The sequence below is a fragment of the Babylonia areolata genome, chromosome 19 (genome assembly GCF_041734735.1).
Source record: "Babylonia areolata isolate BAREFJ2019XMU chromosome 19, ASM4173473v1, whole genome shotgun sequence".
In the NCBI taxonomy this organism is placed as follows: domain Eukaryota; kingdom Metazoa; phylum Mollusca; class Gastropoda; order Neogastropoda; family Buccinidae; genus Babylonia; species Babylonia areolata.
The window spans coordinates 51,704,198-51,721,255 of NC_134894.1; the positions used below are offsets into that span (position 1 = coordinate 51,704,198).

Sequence of the window (17,058 nt, forward strand, 5' to 3'; positions counted from 1 at the left end):
AATCCAAGTTACCTAAACTAACTTTCCCGACGCAGATGTTTGAATTACTGGATTTATAATAATGATAGTAATGAATCTGTCATACGATCCTTAGCCAATGCAATGCATTCAAACAAAGCCCGTGCAAAATTATGTATTTTATTAATGATTACCTAAAACCTTATGACATATGTAACATGGAACCCAAAATACCTAAACTAACTCCCCCACCCTGGATGATTTTATTTTTCAGAAACACTGCAGGCACTCCATTTTCACATCAATTCTCCCCAGTGTTTAACTGTTTAAAGTACCACCGTTCATCTTGTTATGAAATGGGAATTGTATTATTTATATCACTTGACAAAAGTTTTCCTCTTTATCTGAAGAATTGTGATCAAAACACCGGATTCTTTGTATCTTTCTATTCGGTCAATCAACAGAAAACTGATTAGGGTTATCCTCACAGTGTACAAATATGTAGGATTGCAGAAAAACTAAATGTAATAAAAGTAAGACTTTGAGAAAAACACACAAAAAAACCCAAACAACAACAACAATAACAACAACAAACAACAACTAAAAATAAGGAATTTTATTATCTGCGTAAAGCAGAACCAAAGAACATGTGTTCCGTGTCCGAATGTGACACCTAACTTCATCTCAAGCACTACTAAACGCGAAATGCTTCAAACTTAATTAATTTTAAGAGATTCATTCACAATCAATGTATAGTTTGGTTTTTCAGAACTTGTGTGATGTAAAATGTGGCTGTTCTAATCAAATTTTGCAAACAATAAGCTCGTAGGGACTGACATGTTTCGGATACAATTTTTTTCGTTCCACATATCGTCTTGTGAACTGATAAACTATATCATTTTGTGATAAAACTTCACCAGACAGCAAAAGGCAAAATCAAGTTAATTTAAGGGGTGATTTTCTACTTTGAACTTTGTTGTTTGGAACTTCTGATGCAACAAGTCTTCAACTGAAAACAGTCTTACTGAACTACATGCATTGACTTGGTTCGAAATCTTACGCCAGTATCCGTATATTACCGCATCTCGCCATGTGTCAGAAACAGTGATTGTGTCTAAACTTAATCGGATCAGAGATAAATGTACAAACAAACCATAACAACGACGAAATTAACACACACAGTTTTTTTGTTTGCTTGGTGGTGGTTGTTTTTCTTTTTCTTTTTCTTTTTTTAATATAGCAACCACAGGGTGCGAATGAACATATCGGAGATTTCGGTGTAACATATGTACATCTCACACGCTGTCGGAAACAACACATTCTCTGAACCTGAAGGGTGTTTGTCAAACCGATTTACGCTTTCCCACAATGAATCCGCATGATTTATGTGGAAACAGTTCTAATTTTGTTTAGATGTATATTTTTATTTGGTCGTTTACATGCACAGAAGTAACACAGAAAAGCGGAACTGAAAATTAATATGCGACGTCGATTGCGTTTAAATAGTTGAATAGACATTTTTTTCAGAAAATGAGTGTATGTGCTGCAGAAGATAGATGTGTTGACCACCTGTTGCAAGTAAAGAACGTGTAGTGTATTCACGAATGTGCTTGCCTTTGAATGAATAAAAATACGTCAAGAGGAACGGGTTGTTTACGTCTGTCACGCGGGGTTTTTGCATAATATTTCAAACGTAATGTACCATTTTTACTGATGATCAATGTTTGCAAATACCACTTCATTAAAAAAAAATAAATAAATAAAAAATATATATATATATATACATATATATATATATTTCATACCGTTCTTTTTTACATCAAGACATGATGTTGGTCGATTTTGCCATCATCTGCCTTCCATGCTTTCTGAATTAATGGTCTGGACAGTGCTCCGACAATGTTCATTGAAACAAACCTAGTTAACAGGTATTGAGATATTCATATACTACACGTTAATAAGCAGAGCACGAAGTATTTCCAAGTTGTGCTTTGCGTAAAATGTCAACATAATTGTTCTTACAAACTAAATGATCCCATACTGCCTTCGTAAATTCACCTTTGCAGTCGGTATAATACTGATTTCATTCTTTATGAAATGTCAGGACTGGTAAGAAACTGTAAAACATTCTTAAAAGCAAATTTGCGTTTTCTACCAATTTAGTATATGAAGTTTAAAATGTTTGTTTCCTTTTGACCCCAAAGAATTCTCTTATTTTCTGTACGGTATCTGTCACCTGCCGCAATGACCTACTAACGGAGGTATAGGACAGCATCAGCGCGGCAGCAGTCAGCCACAAGTACTGTACCGCGCTAAACGCTTTCCTCTGGCGACCCCTTATACCGCGCTTCCGTAACCCTGGCTTGCTCATGCCTTGCTGATCTTTGTAAGGCGCTCTCTCATGGCCAAATGTGTGAGAAATAATAATCAAAAATCAAAATTTAATCATGTTCCCGCCCACCTACAGCGGTCAAGTTTATATCAGCGTGATCAGTATGATTTATTCTATTTTATCGTGAAAAGAACGGTTTTGTTGCAGACATTTTGACCATTTTTGTATCTGTCTTGGACTACACGCCATCCCTCCAAATAACAATAGGGTAACAGTCATGATTTTAACGACTATGATGATATCAGTAAGATCACGACTACAACAAAAATTAATCATGATAATCATGTTAAGACCATTATACAATTAATACAGATATATTAGATGAGAGTGCTGAATCAGTCATACCAACTGCAGAAAGGTAATAGTCAACTGTGTCGCTCTCTCGTTCACAGACAGACAGACGCACACACTCTCTCTCTCTCTCTCTCTCTCTCTCTCTCTCTCTCTCTCTCTCTCTCAGGGTATGAAAATGGATTTATTTCTTAACTTAACTAAGATAGGCTGATTGCTTCGTACAAACAAAACTGGCATTCACAAAAAATTAATAGAATGCAAGGAAGATACAGTTGGTTCTTTTCATTTAAAAGTATATTCCAAACAGAATAATTTATTATGTTAATATCAAACAAGTGGCACAGAACAAACCTAGCCAGATTTAGAGTAAGAACACTTGGCTTTAATGCAAATAAAAGATTGTTTGAAACTGGCACAGCAACAGTCTCCCTGTCCAATATGTAATTCAGCTGGTGATGAAAACCATTTTGTTTCAGTATAAATCTTATGATTTTATGAGAGTGGCTTGCCCCTGGTTAGCAACCGCAACAGGAATCAACAGCTCTACAAATATTCAGTCTTTTCTCTTTTTTTATTTATTTTTATTTATTTAGTTGTATTTAGCGTTTTCGGTGTGTGAGCTTACCTCTGGATTTCAGGATCAATGTCCTCAGTTAGCGCGGTGATCTCGGTGAGAGCTTACTGTAAATATACATCTAATGCGTCGTGCTGTGTCTCTGGGGTAAACCATTATACCGGCGACGATCCCTTGGAATTTACAGGACACTTCAACCGGGGTTCCTACACTTTGTTTTGTGCCCTGAGGAATTTTTCATCGATTTTAATAGGTACCTTTATCTTTTTTTGGATTTTTTCTTTTTAAAGATACATGGGTTTTTTTTGTGTTTTTTTCTCTTTTTTTGATTTTCATTTATTTTTCTTTTAAACAAAGAGCCAATGATGACGTAAAAACATTGTTACATAATCTCGAGATCACGTTTTTTTAGTTCTCGTCATTCTTATGATGGAATTTCGTATCGGAAAAGACGGTCCTTATTTGACAGTGACAACGCCTACCAAACAAGTTCAATTAAAATATCGTCAGTCATCATTTGTGGCCGATTTTGTCAATACAGAAAATCGGTAATGTTCAACTTTGGAATACTAAACTCAGGGGGGCTGTTTCGACGAAAAACAAAGGTTGTTTTAGGCTCACCTCGATGCGCTGAGTTGAATGGAACCCTCAGCTAAGCTCTAGGACCACTCCTTTCCCATGAAACTGCGACAAATACACAGTAAGCTGAGTACTCCTTCCCCACCTGCACGCCATTTTGACAGCTGATCACGTGGGTGATCAGCAGTCAAAATGGCTTGCAGGTGGTTGCTCTGGCTGTGATCGGCTGAGCTTACTGTGTATAAAATTGTCGCAGTTTCATGGGAAAGTAGTGGTCGTACAGCTTAGCTGAGGGTTCCATTCAACTTAGCGCATCGAGGTGAGCCTAAGACACCCTTTGTTTTTCGTCTAAACAGCCCCCCTGAGTTTAGTATTCTAAAGTTGAACATTACCCAGAAAATCAGTTTCATGTTCTCATAAAGGACTCCGAAAACAATTCTTTAAATTAAAAACTAAAACATTCATATCCGCACTATCATACGAAAGCGATTGTTTCAGCTGTTGGAAAAGTTATATCCATTTCAAAATTAAGAGTGGTAGTTTTCATGTCAAATGTAAAAATGAAAGACAATACAAAAAACTTCTGCAGACATAGACAGTTGCTGGCATTTCAGTTATTACTATAAAGCCTCAGGTGAAAACAGTTGGAATCGTTTTCCATGAACTTGACACTGACTTTCTTGTGGCTCTACCTATTGTGAATGCCTGTCGAAAGATAACATTGAAGAATGGAAAAATAGCAACTGTAATTATTTTCAGACTGCAAAGTCTTCCAGAAAAAATTACAATTGACAATATTCCTCATAACATTTTCCCATATTGTGCACCTGTGAGAAGATGCACGAAATGTCAAGAACTCCATACCAAAACATTTTGTCACTCCCAAGTTAACACGGTGCAGTAGATGTGGTCAACAGTCTCATACTCGGGAACACTGTACCAAACAGCATTTTTGTCATAACTGTAAAGGTGACCACTCTGCTGCATTCCATGGATGTCCAGCAAAAGTTCTGGCACGAAAAGCTAACAAAATAAAATCTAAAACTTACATTTCTTATCAAGAGGCTCTTGGACTGGCCCAAAATGAAGTGTCTCGGAAACCTTGTCACTGTGGCACGAAGAAAGCGTATGCTGAAGCCACTCGTTTTACACCAAGTCTTCACAACACAACTAAGACTGAAACTGTAAAGTATTCTTGCGTTTCAACACAAACTGATGAGAAAAATAGGGTCAGTTTCTCGGAAGACCACCCGTCTAAATCGTCGCTGCGGTCGTCTGGTGATCAGCGTGGCGACCACCCGTCCACATCGTCGTTGCGGTCGGCTGGTGGTCAACGTGGCGACCATCCGTCCACATCGTCGTTGCGGCCGGCTGGTGGTCAGCGTGGCGACACGAAATAACATCGTCGTTGCGGTCGTCCGTGGTCAGCGTGGCGACCACCCGTCTACATCGTCGTTGCGGTCGTCTGGCGGTCAACGTGGCGACCGCCCGTCCACATCGTCGTTCCGGTCGGCTGGTGGTCTACGTGGCGACCACCCGCCAACATCGTCGTTGCGGTCGGCTGGCGGTCAACATGTCGACCATCAGTCAACATCGTCAGGTGGTGGTAGGCATGGCAACAATTCATCAACATCGTCGGAGCAGTCGGCTGGAGGTAGACGCGACGACCTTCCATCATCATCATCAGTGCAGGCAGCTGGTGGTCAGCGTGGCAACCATATCCTAACATGTTAACTGTTTAGTTTGTAAGCAAAAGCTAATGACCTTTTGTATTCAAATAAAAATGTGATCATGGCCAAAACAAATAAGAAAAATATTAAATGTGAAATTTCTTTCATGCAATGGAATTGCAGATCCATTACTTCTAATCTAGATTATTTACATGAATATCTTGGTCAAAATAACCATCAGGTTTTACTTTTACATTCCTCAAATGTAACTAAAGGTAAATTACCTTCTTTAAAAGGATACTATTTTCCTCCTTTGTATCACACAGACCGTTCTGAAAGAGTTAACACGGCATTGTATGTCCAGTGTGGTCTTAGCTATCAGTTCATTGCCTCCCCTGTCCCCGAAGATATTATTGATGTTTCAGCTACAGGTGCCAAGATTAAGATAAATGATTTAGTCATAAATTTCCTTTCTGTTTGTTTTCAAAATGGTCCTTCTAATTCAAACTCAAACTGGCTTCTGAATTTAGTAAAAGAAAATGAACAATGGGTTGTCGCTAGAGACTTTAACGCCCATGCTCCCTTTTGGGAAAAAAATTGTCAGTCGATCACTAATTCTCGTCTCGTTGAAAATCTAGTAGAGTCCTCTCTATATCTTTTAAATGATGGCAGTATAACAAGAATTCCTGATGTATCAAGCCACAAGGCTACATCAATTGATTTGACACTTGTTACATCAGACTTAGCAACAGTTAGTACCTGGGTTGTAGATGATGCACCAGGCAGTGATCATTTATTCTTAAACTTCATAAAAAATCTAAATCTAACGATGTAAGTAATAATGCAATTCCAAAGTTCTACTACGAACAGGCTGATTGGGGAAAATATCAATCCTTTCTTTCAAGCCAAAACTTGGATAAAATTGAGGATTTAGTCGTTGATATATTTGATGAAAAATTTACTAAAACAATCATTGAAGCAGCTGAATTACCAATTCCAAAAAGAACAATCGCCAGAAAAGGAAAGCATAGTGGTAATATTTGGTGGAATCAAGAGTGTGCACAGGCTGTTGAACTTAAAAAGAGGACTTTTAAACATTGGTTAAAGGATAGTAAGGATTTAAAAAATGATAAGAACATGGAGACTGACAAGCAAAGACTAAAGGACAGGATGGAGCAATCCCATGAAGAAATGAGGAAAGCCAAAAATCATTGCAACAGAGTTGTTGCTCAAGTCAAAAGACAATATTGGTCTAATTATTGTATTCAAGAAGTTTCAGATTACAAAGATACAAAGAAGGTATGGAAGAAAATTAAGGATATGAAAAATAGGATATCTTTTCAAGAATATTATTTCCTATAAAAGTTAATGGGAAATGTTTCCCTACCTCTTTAGAAAAAGCAGAAACCTTTGCAGATATGTTTACCAAAACATGCAATGATGATGGATTAACACCTGAACAGCTGGCTATCAGAATTAATAGTGAATCAAATGAACAATATAAGGAACCAGCTCCTAATAATGACATATTTGTAAATGCTCCACTCACTTCTAAAGAAGTTGAAGATGCAATTGCGTCATTTAGAAATTAAAAAAGTAGCTGTAGGTTATGATGGTATTTCGTACACCATGATCAGTCATCTTCCTAAAGAATGGTGCAAGTTTCTTCATACACTTTATGAGAAATGTTGGGAAACAGGTAAAACACCTTGTATATGGAAAAAAGCTGTCATTACTCCCATACTTAAATCAGCTAAACCACGATCAGACACATCGAGTTATAGACCCATATCCCTAACATCGCACATCGGAAAAATCTTGGAGAAAATTATATTGATGAGGCTAACATATTATTGTGATAAAAATAGAATTATTCCTATTGCACAGGCCGGATTCAGAAAGGGCAGATCTACTTTAGATCACCTAGTAAAACTAACAACAAACATAAAACAACAGTTTTCAAAGAGAAAGAGTGTTTTGGCCACATTCTTTGATAGTTTTCAAAGAGAAAGAGTGTTCTGGCCACGTTCTTTGATGTACAAAAAGCTTATGACCGCATTTGGCATGCCAGACTACTGTTTAAGACAGAGAACATTTGGTTAAGTGGCAATGTATACAGGTATATAAAATCTCTTGACAGAAAGAAGCATCATCACTAAAGTTGGGCAATCATTGTCGTCTTCAAGATCAGTTAACATGGGTATTCCACAAGGTTCTATAATTTCTGTTCAACATAATGTTATATGATTTGCCAAAATATTTGTCAAAATCTATAAATCTCGCCCAATACGCTGATGATATAGCAGTTTGGATAAACGTAACTTTGCGAAAGAAAACGGACCTGCGTTATATCAATCACATTAACAATTTATATCAATCAGAACTTGATGAATTAAACATTGATATGAAAGATAATGAATTACAGTTTTCAACTGAAAAGACACACATGATACTTTTTTGACTCACTTGTGTAAAAAAGTGAGTCTATGTTTTAACCCGGTGTTCGGTTGTCTGTGTGTGTGTGTGTGTGTGTGTGTGTGTCCGTGGTAAACTTTAACATTGCCATTTTCTCTGCAAATACTTTGTCAGTTGACACCAAATTTGGCATAAAAATAGGAAAAATTCAATTCTTTCCAGTTATCTTGTTTAAAACAATATTTCACCTCTGGGATGGGCACAAAAAAATTAAAAAAGAAGCCAAATTATATGCAGACTGAATTTACTGTTATATTTATATATTTTTTATTTTCTAAACTTGGCACTTTGATCTGATATTCTGACACAACAACAGCAGTCATTTTTATCGTTTTTTGTTCAAACAGGAACTTCTTTTGCTAAGCGTGGAAGTTATATTTATTTTGCATGTCTTTGGTGCTGATAGTAAAAAAGGGAAATTAATCTGTAATTAATGCTAGGGGGCTTAATTTGTTTTAAACTGATCTTTCTCATCTTAAACATTACATTTTGAAATTACACTCAATACATAAAAAGCTTGTGTGTTTTACTCTCAGTGTACAGGGCTTTCACTATGTTCATTCGCCTAAGTGGTCTTTTTCGGAAAATGCTAAAATCAATACTACAAGTGGACTTTATAGATCTATTGGCTGAGCCCTGAAGGTCATGGGCAAAAATCAGTTGCGTACACATATTTATACATATTCAAAGCGCGTGCTCGTATTCTTCGCGAACGCGAACGATGCCATTTTGTTTCAAGTTGTTGACCTGCCCGTTTAATCCTATATTCAATGGACAATACACGATAACATGTGATGGAAAGTTGGAGAAGGAGACCGTTAAATATTTATTCAGAGAAAGACCTGTGAACACCTCATCACGTACTGGATTATGCCCCAAACTGCCATAAAAATGCCCATAGAATCAGTCGGAATTCACAGTTAAAAATAATAAACCATGCAAGTTAATACCCTTGAATTGATGAAACGCAAAAATTTCCAGTCATGACTTTTCTCAAAATGAAGTCCTTTTCAATTTAGAAGTACTTGTACTTGGTTCTGCATGTTATTAATTTAACAAAATACTCAATTTTCATATCAACTTTAAAACTATAAAACTAGAATGAACATAAAAGTGAAATTGAATCGACCAAGTCAACCGCGGGTGTAACTAAACTTGTACATCTATCTAGATCCAGAGAAAAACGGCTAAACGTTGCAGTGTGATTGCGGCGATAGCTACGTCTCCTTTACCGCGAACTTAAAAAGAATTTTTAATCGCCCTTAAATATTTTTTGAATGCCCAAGACACACCAGAATAATACGATTTAAACAGTGCTCTCACTGCGAATACCGCAATCGATTTATCGCCCTTTAAAAAAAAGCATGTTTATATATTATATTTTTGAACGCCAGTTTATATATTGTATTTTTGGACGCCAGTTAAGGAGCCACGATTGTGTAATGGATAAGACGCTTTCTTCTTATCAGAACACGCGGGGTTCGAATCTGCCGTTAGGAGTTTTTTTTTCTTCTTTTAACCCGAAGCTTTATAATAACAAATACAGAACACATTTTAATGATTACATTAAAAAAAAGAAAAGTGTATCACAAGTGTCTTGAAGGCTTTGCCTCTCTTGTAATAATGGTGCTGACCCCCCAAAATTACCAACTTTTCATCTTGATGGAAGAGAACTCTTCTACAAATCTGAGGTCAAATTCCTTGGTGTTTATTTTACTCCAAAGCTAAATTGGAAGAAACATCTAGAAAACATGAGATCAAAAGCAATGAAAAGCTTACATTTTCTTAAAATCGTTGGCCCTAGATGTTCCGTTTCATACAAACACATTACAGTCGTATAGAGCTGCAGGTATACTACCTCTTAATGAATTAAGAAAGCTAGCATCGGCAAAATATGTAATTAGAGCAAATGCTGCAGAAAATTCTGTCAAAACTGAGATTAATATACGATCTGACAAACTTTTTTTCGAAACGAGCGAAACAGAACAGAAATCTAGAAACTATTTCTACATACGTGTCAGATACTATTAATCAATCACATGTTGATCCACAAAATGTTGCTCCGATTATGAGCACTTCACCAGTTCCATTATGGGAATTAACGGGAGATGCTTTTGACATTCAATATTGTGACATTTAGAAAAATGAAAATCCCAATATACTGGCTTCTCGAGTCAAATCACACTTGTCTGAAACATACCCCCACCACTTAAAAATATATACAGACGGTTCTGTTCTGGAAAATCAGTTTGCTGGTTCTGGATATGCAATTCCTGCTTTGAAAATTGAAAAGTCATATCATATTGGAAAGGGCTTCTCAATTTTTACAGCTGAATTAATTGCCGTCCTTTTGACATTAACATATCTAATTGATCTGCCCCTAAACTTGATTAATGTTTTATTTTGTGTCGATTCAAAATCAGTTCTGCAGTCTATCAAATCAGGTTGTACGAACATTAATTATAACATCATTTTTTAAATAAGATTTTTGATTCATTGCATTCAAAATGAGAGGAACTAATATTGAAATGTGCTGGATTCCCTCACACTGTGGGCTTTTCTCCAATGAACGTGCAGATCATCTTGCAAAGCTTGGAGCTAAAAACGCTTTAAATGCAATTGAACTTCCTCATCGTTTATCATCTGAAATGTGTAATATTGTTGAAAGAAATATGCAAAATTCCTTTTTGTCTTTAGAAGTTAACACTTCTGCATTATTAAATGTTAAAAGAACTGGCAGGGCTGTTAAGAGCATGGCATTTAGGTTATTATTTAATGCCCCATACACAAAATATTGTAAAAATATTGAATGCATTTGCAAGGAACGTTTAACGGTAGAGCACGTTTTAACCCGCTGTTTAGTACTGAAACCTTTTTTGCCTCCAGAAATTACGGAACATGTGTTACCCGTTTCAATTGTTAACATTTTTTGGAAAAGGTTATATATTTCAATCTGTTCTTTATTAAAATTAGCTGGTTATGTATTAAATAGTCCATTTGGTTGTATATTGTAGGTCCCCACATGAACCTCTTTTCAAATAATAATAATATACAGAAGTAGTGCATGCAAAATTTGATTATTGATTTTTTTGTTGTCCTGATCCCGCTTCCCACGTCCCGCCTCTCACACACACCCTTCCAGTATTATGGCTTTTTTTTTCTTTCTCCAATCACTGACACTCACCCTCTCCATTTTAGATTTTGTACTTTATCTTTTCCACATTCTATTCTCTCTCTCTCTCTCTCTCTCTCTCTCTCTCTCTCTCTCTCTCTTCCTTTCTTAGTCCCCTCCCCCCCCCTCCCCTCCAACCTCAACCGCCCCCATTTTCATTCGAATATACAGAAATGTCGATTTCTAATTAATAATAACAATCATCATTATGATAGAAATGATAATAATTCAAATAATAATAATATTTATTTTCAGTCTAATATCATCATCTTCAATGAACAGACTATAAATAAATAAACGAACGATTATGATTTTTTTTTTTTATGTATTCTTTTTGAAGAGGATTTAGTAAAAAGAGAAAATATGATAATGCTGCTCAGTTAGGTCCAATGATGAAGATATCATAAAAATCATTTGCTAACTATATAGTTCAGAAGCATTGGATTTTCGAAAGAAAATGATAAACAGAAGTTCAGATGCCTAAACATTAAAATAGCAAAACAAAAAGCAATCTTACAAAATTTCGCTGTAACTGTTATTATTCATTTGCAGAAAAAAAACCCACCCCAACTATTATAGGATATATCATTGGATGATAATTTGATAGATACACATGAATGTGTGTATGTGTATACAAGAATGTTCATTCATTATGGATGGTCGAGCAGACAGATGTTATCAGCTATTTTATGTTTGTCTCATTTTCTGTATGTGCATTATTTGTGTGTGTGGTGAGAATATTGGTTTACTTTATGTGTGTTTGTTTTATCTTATGCCTATTGAAAATGTGTTGTTCCCCCCTGTCACAAGGACTGTACAGTCAATGACAGTAAAAGATCAAAGCGTCGAACGCGTCTCTCTCTCTCTCTCTCTCTCTCTCTCTCTAGTCACACACACACACACACACACACGCGCGCGCGCGCGGAAGAGAGAGACTGAGAGAGATAGAGGGATACAGAGGAGAAAAAGAGATGGAGGGAAAGAAAGAGGCCAGTGTTTCGTAACGTACGTATGAAGACCAGAATGTTGATTGGCTGTGCAGCGTGCTTTCCCTGGATCAATATGACGAAGCTAGGTGGAAAAGCATCCTACTTCCTCCACCCCCACCCCCCACGCCCCACACACAAACACCCCTCCTCCCCCTTCGCCCCATCCCCCGCCGCACATACATACGTACACCTCAGCCTTCCCTGCACACACATTAACTTTTTTTTTATATATACCTTCTCCTCCACCTCACCTCCGCACACACCCCGCCCCTCCCACACAGTTACACTTCCCGTCCTCTCCCCACCTCCACGCCCAACAACTCTCCTCACCCCCCAGTCCGCACGCACTCACTCGCCCCACTTCCCCCCCCCTCCCCGTCCCCCTCCCTCCATCCATCCCCCTTCCCTGCCCCCATCACTGTGGCCACACTGCTCCGTTCTCATGGTTGTTCGTCAGCACCGCTCCTTCTTCCAAATACGGTTATCGCCAGAACTGGGTCACCGTTCTGTCCACTTTACCCCCTGTGCTGACTGCGTCGTTTGGCAACTTTTTAAAACACTGTCTTGTCCATGTTACGCGCGCGCGCGCGCACACACACACACACGCACACACACACACACACACACACACACACACCGGCACACAAACACAGAACTTAAGTGTGTCGCAAGCTTCAATTAGTCGTTCCTGCAACTGACTCAGCTTCCTGCAGCCGGGTTAGCTATGCCGCAGCGCTTTTTTTTTTCTTGCATAGAAGGTTATGTTATCTTTTCAACGTCGCCACCATTACCATTTCACATTAAATGCAAAATCAATAAACAGAATGACCATTTACAACACTTTCAGCAACAGTAATACATGTACAATATGGTTTGCATGCGTATTTTTAATTCACAAACAAGTAAACTCAAGCGGGCAACAGGAAATAATTGAAGAAAGAAAGAGGGAACACACAGAGAGAGAGAACGAACGAACGAAGGGGGAATCATTGATAAATAATAATTACAAAATGACATGACACAGTAAATAGACAATTCAAATCAACCAAAAATTGTTGGCACAATATGAACCATATCACCCCAAATAGTCAACACAAATATTCAACAACATTCACGAGATAACTGTACTTAGTCTCTTCAATCCTTCATATATATATATATGGCTAAGTTATGCAGAGTACATTCCTGTCTTGAAGACATGAGTAAACTGAACCTAAAATTAGACGGATCTCTATACTATTTCGGTTGAATAAGTTTTTGTCTAAGGTCACACAAAGCAGGGCAACATAACAAAAAAAATGCAATTCATCTTCTTTACCCGAACTGCATAATCAGCATGCATACATGGGTTCATTTAGAATGCTATACCTAAAACTATGAGAAGCAATACTAGAAATACCAAATCTAAATTTTGTCAGTGTACATTTTATATATCTGTTCAGTCCTAACTCAATGTATGGCTCAATCACATGCGATGTTTTAAAAAGTCTAAACTGTGCGAATCTATCACTAGTTTGTATATGATCATGCCAATCTTGCCACCTGCAATCAATAATACGTTGTCTGAAACACTTTAAGAAACCTACAATATCTTCCACCCCTTGATTATCCCATACAAATGCAAAACCATATGTATTTGAACACTGACGAACACTCGTTGCCCAAGTCTTCTTACCATTATTATCCAAACTATATAACATTTTATATGCTTTAAGTGGATATCTGTTTTCATTCATTCTAGTCAACTTTAGCCAATATTTAATACATTTGATATAAGAATTTAGATAAATAGGGTATCAGAGAGAGAGAGAGAGAGAACATTGAACATGACATTTCGATTCTCAGCTCAGCACACCATGACAGTCAGATCTCATAGATGACAGGGAACATCCGAACCACAACAAAACAATCGACCACGGCTGGCGGGGATCCCATTCAGCGGTCGAACACAAGAAAGAAAGAAGAAACCATCGAAACCGAGGACCACTCCTCTCACCCTTGCAACACGGAATGTCCGCACCCAGCTGGACAGACACGGCACAGAGACTGAGACCTCAGAGGAGAACTGCTCTGATTGGAAGGGAACTCGCCAGATACAACATCGACATCGTAGCCTTGAGCAAGACTCGGCTGGCTGACGATGGTGAGCTCTGTGAAAGAGGCGCTGGAGTGGGCGTGGACCTGAAGAGCGACGTGAGGCAGCAGGCTTTGCTGTGAAAACCTTCCTCGCTGGCAAGTTGGCTGGTCATCCCAATGGCGTGAATGATCGTCTGATGACGGTGAGAATCCCCCTTTCTCAAATAATGATAATAAAGTGCAGGCTTATATAGCGCAGCACCTCCATCTCAGATGGGGTTCACCGTGCTTTACAATAAAAAATACAAATTTAAGACTAAGTGTCATAAATGTTCAAAGTCAACACAGCTCCACATCACATTGGCTGAAATAGACATATGTAAGACTAAGTGACATAAAAATATGTAAATCGACACAGGCACCATCACAGTCTCAAATCACACAGGTGCAAATCACAGCTAAACAAAGCACATCACAGTCATTCACCATGTCAAAAATAAACACCAGGGAACCAGGTATCACGAAAACAACAACAAAAAACCACCAGAATCATCACAGATGCATACAGATCAACACGAAGAGCACATCCAGCAACAAAAATCACAGCAAGCATATGCAGACGGAAAATTTTCAGTGAGAAAAGTACAGTTTCAAAAGATATGTTTTGAGTGCTCTCTTGAATGCTGGTGTTGGGGTGTAACGGAGGTGTGAGGGCAGTGAATTCCATTGTTTAGGTGCAACAAAAGAAAAGGAACGTTCACCTAAATTTCAGTACGAATCCTTGGAATGGACAGTGTGCGCTTGTCATTTGAAGAACGAAGTTGTCTGGATGGTGAATAGACAGAAAGTAGATCTGAAAGATAGGACAAGAATCAGTGAAGAAATTGACAGAGAGTTTGTATTGTATTCGTGCTTGAATGGGGAGACAATGAAGGGAAGCGAGTAGAGGAGTGATGTGTTGACGTTTCTTAGCTTTGAGAGGGAGTTGTGCTGCAGAGTTTTGAACTTTTTGAAGTTTGTCAACACAGTGTTTGGGGCAGCCAGAAAGAAGAGCATTTCCACAATCTAATCTAGATAGAACATAAGAACAAACCAAAGTCTTTGTGGTTTCTGTGGTTATATATTGGCGAATGGAGCTGATTTGTCGGAGTGCTGCATATGCTGACCTACAAATGTGGTTGATGTTTATGTCAAATGTCATGTCATCAGAAAGCATGTACCCTAAACTGCGTGCAGATACTGAGAAAGGTATGTCTGAGGTCCAAACCAGGATAGATGAAGGCTTAGGCAAGTCAGAAAATGAGTGCTTTGAGTGAATGAGAAGTGCCTCTGTTTAGTTATCATTTAGTTTTGAGTTTGTGATCTGTCATCCATGATTTGACATCTGTGATGCATGACTGTAAAGTCTGTATAGTTTGACCTATTTCTAAAGCTGTGTATCATCTCCGAAAGATTGATTGGAAACAGAGTTACTTTGGGTGAGTGTATGAAGAGGTTTGGCGTACATGATGAAGAGTAAAGGACCTAACACAGAACCCTGTGGAACTCCGAACAAAACAGGTGCTGGTTGCGATGAGTGATTATTGATAATGACTGTCTGTATGCGACTTGAAAGATAGCTTTTACCCAAGAAAGAGCTAATCCCGAAACTCAATAGTGTTGATGAAGTATTTGTATAAAAGTGTTTGGTCTATGGTGTTAAACGCTACGCTGAGATCTAACAAAGTAAGAACAGAAACATGACCTTGATCAAGTGCCAAAAGTACATCGTTAGTGACCTTGAGAAGTGCAGTTTCTGTACTATGTGAAGGTCTGTATGCTGATTTGTTGGGTGACAGCAGGGAATGTGAGTTTAAGTATTCAAATAACTGACTCATAACAACTTTTTCAATGATCAAAGACGAAAGTTTGCAACCATTGTCAGTGCATAATTATGCTTCGACCATGACCAACCCTGATGAGATAAAGCACAAGTTCTATGATGAACTACACTCTGTCATTATCACTGTTCCTAAAGCAGACAAGCTCGTCATTTTTGGTGACTTAAACGCAAGAGTGGGCTCTGACAGCATCTCCTTGGAATGAGTGATAGGCAAGCATGGAGTTGGAAACAGCAGCAGCAACGGTCTGCTTCTCCGTTCCTGTGCTGAACACGGCCTCCTCATCACCAACACAGTCTTCTGCCTCACTACCCACAACAAGACATCATGGATGCACCCCCGCTCTAAGCAACGGCATCTCATTGACAATGTCATCATCAGGAAGAGGAACAGGCAGGATGTACGGGTGACAGAGGCCATGTGTGGTGCAGAGTGCTGGACTGACCATCGTCTCATTGTCTCTATGCTCAACATCCGCGTCCAACCCAAGAGACGCCCTCAGGGCATGAAGACGCCAAAACGCCTGAACATCAACAAGCTGAAGAGCATTGCCGCCAAACAGTCGTTTGTTGCCATGTTGCCATGCTAGAAGAACGCCTGGAGTCCATCTCTCTGGACGATCAGAATGTGGAAGCAGCATGGGCATCCCTCCGCAAAACAGTGTACCACACTGCGGTTTAGTGCGTTGGTCCCATCACCTGTAAACACAAGGACTGGTTTTACGTGAGCTGCACAGAGATCAAACAGCTGCTTGACGAGAAACATTGTATCCACAGAATCCACTTTGATGAACCAAAGTCTATCGCAAAGAAAGATGCTCAGAAGAACATAAAGAAGACCGTCCAAGAGAAGCGGGATTCCTGGCCGAGTAACAAAGCCAATAAGATCCAGGGCTTTGCTGACACGCACGACATGAAGAACTTTTATGCTTCTCTGAAAGAAGTCTACAGTCCCACCGACTCAGGCTGCCCCCCCTCCCGCCCTCCGCTCCCCTTCTTA

The 17,058-nt window shown here is 38.6% G+C and overlaps 1 protein-coding gene across 1 annotated transcript in view; it reads right to left on the minus strand.

Annotated features, from left to right (window-relative positions):
* Window positions 1–17,058, minus strand: part of LOC143293827 (histone deacetylase 4-like) — a 239,966-nt gene that overhangs the window by 183,195 nt on the left and 39,713 nt on the right. The gene's annotated exons all lie outside the window — the stretch shown is intronic.